Here is a 2766-nt window from a genome sequence, read left to right as displayed (position 1 = left end):
GTGGATACGGGGAGAGATACGGCGTAACCCAGGCCGCGCGTGCCCGTGCCCTGTTTTGGGCTTGGCCCAACAGCACTCGGCACCGTGTATGGCCCAAGCCCGGGGGCTCCTGTCGGTGTACTATAGTAGGGGTACCCTAGTATCCCGAACTTGTGCACGGGCAGTCGCAGCATCCCGCGGCAAGGCTCGCCGGGTGACCGCCAAGGTCCTCCGTGGTTCCTTTGGAGCCATTCAAGGACAAAGTATCCAAGCCAAGGAGACAAGACCCCGGCAAGAGGAGCTTGCCGTGAAGGCCAACCAAGGCATCTCAAGGAACTTGCCGCGACGCGCCACACGTCCCGGCAAGGCCCGGTGAGCGACAAGCTCCCGGACGCGACAAGACAACGACCGCGGCAAGGCGCTTGCCGCGGCAAGCCACCACTCTGTGCCCGCGCTCCAGCACATCCACCAACGTGTCACTCTGGGACCCTTCCAGGCGTACGTGGCGGGAGGCTGTGCAGCCAGCGGTGCGCGGTGGCAAGCGGCGCTGACAAGATTGCCATCGTGGCGAGCGGTGGCGTCCCTGACGGTCCCTTTTGCACTATTTAGGCGACGCAGACGGGCATTTAATGCCCTTGTCCCCTGCCGTCAGGGTTAGGTATGATACACTGCAGCAGGTAGCTATACCAACCGCAAGACCTTTCCATTTTTACCCTTGTCTACGTTGCCACCTGTCGGTGACCCCTTGAGCATATAAAAGGAGGCCCATGCGCAACGTGGAGAGGGGAGGAAGAGGACACTCACGCTCGGTCTCATTAGCTGCTGGAGTGTACTGTAGCACTCCGCGCTCCCGAGCAAGAACTCAATACAAACCACAAAGCAGGAGTAGGGTTTTACGCATCCGTGCGGCCCGAACCTGGGTAAACTGCTCGTGTGCTTCGCCTCGATCCGCTCTTCGTGCGACCCTCGCCCCCGCCGAACCGAAAGGGACTCGGTCCGCCGGTCCCTTTGGTGCTCGTGGATTAGTCCCCCGGCAGATGGGCATGTTATTCATTTATGTAATGAAACCGCTAGAATTTCCAAACCTTCTGCTAAAGATAAACGTAGACCTGTGGTAGGCATGCCTGTTATTTCTGTTAAAATAGGAGATCATTGTTATCATGGCTTATGTGATATGGGTGCTAGTGCTAGTACAATACCTTTTGACTTATACAAAGAAATTATGCATGACATTGCACCCGCTGAGTTAGAAGATATTGATGTCACAATTAAACTTGCCAATAGAGATACTATTTTACCAATGGGAATTGTTAGAGATGTTGAAGTCTTGTGTGGGAAAACTAAATATCCTGCTGATTTTCTTGTTCTTGAATCCCCACAAGATAGCTTTTGTCCCATTATTTTTGGTAGACCCTTCTTGAACACAGTTAATGCTAAGATAGATTGCAAAAAGGATGTTGTTACTATTGGTTTAGGTGATATGTCTCATAAATTTAATTTCTCTAATTTTCATAGACAACACCGTGAAGAGGAATTGCCTAGTAAAGATGAAATTATTGGTCTTGCTTCTATTGCCATGCCTCCTAGTGATCCCTTAGAACAATATTTCCTAGACCACGAAAATGATATGTTTATGAATGAAAGAAGAGAAATAGATGAAGTATTCTTTAAACAGGAACCCATCCTGAAAAACAATTTGCCTGTTGAAATCCTAGAGGATCCTCCTCCACCCAAGGGTGATCCCGTGTTTGAGCTCAAACCGTTACCTGATACTCTTAAATATGCTTATCTTGATGAGAAAAAGATATATCATGTTATTATTAGTGCTAACCTTTCAGAGCATGAAGAAGAGAGATTATTGAAAACTCTGAAGAAGCACCGTGTTGCTATTCGATATACTCTCGATGATCTTAAGGGCATTAGTCTCACACTATGTCAACACAAAATAAATTTGGAGGAAGATGCCAAACCAGTTCGTGATCATCAATGACGGCTGAATCCTAAGATGAAGGAAGTGGAAAGAAAGGAAATACTAAAGCTTCTTGAGGCAGGTATAATTTATCCCGTTGCTGATAGTCAGTGGGTAAGTCCTATCCATTGTGTCCCTAAGAAGGGAGGTATTACTGTCGTTCCTAATGATAAAGATGAGTTGATCCCGCAAAGAATTATTACAGGTTATAGGATGGTAATTGATTTCTGAAAATTAAATAAAGCTACTAAAAAAGATCATTACCCCTTACCATTTATCGATCAAATGCTAGAAAGATTATCCAAACATACACATTTTTGCTTTCTAGATGGTTATTCTGGTTTCTCTCAAATACCTGTGCCAGCCAATGATCAATCAAAGACTACTTTTACTTGCCCTTTTGGTACTTTTGCTTATAGATGTATGCCTTTTGGTTTATGTAATGCACCAGCTACCTTTCAAAGATGCATGATGGCTATATTCTCTGACTTTTGTTAAAAGATTTGTGAGGTCTTCATGGACGATTTTTCCATCTATGGATCCTCTTTTGACGATTGCTTAAGCAACCTTAACTGAGTTTTGCAGAGATGTGAAGAAACTAATCTTGTTTTGAATTGGGAAAAGTGCCACTTTATGGTTAATGAAGGTATTGTCTTGGGGCATAAAGTTTCTGAAAGAGGTATTGAGGTTGATAAAGCCAAGGTTGACGCTATTGAAAAGATGCCATGTCCCAAGGACATCAAAGTTATGAGAAGTTTCCTTGGTCACGCCAGATTTTATAGGAGGTTCATTAAGGACTTCTCAAAAATTTCTCGGCC

Source organism: Triticum urartu, chromosome 3 (assembly GCF_003073215.2).
Source record: "Triticum urartu cultivar G1812 chromosome 3, Tu2.1, whole genome shotgun sequence".
Classification (NCBI taxonomy): domain Eukaryota; kingdom Viridiplantae; phylum Streptophyta; class Magnoliopsida; order Poales; family Poaceae; genus Triticum; species Triticum urartu.
This window is presented reverse-complemented; position numbering follows the sequence as displayed.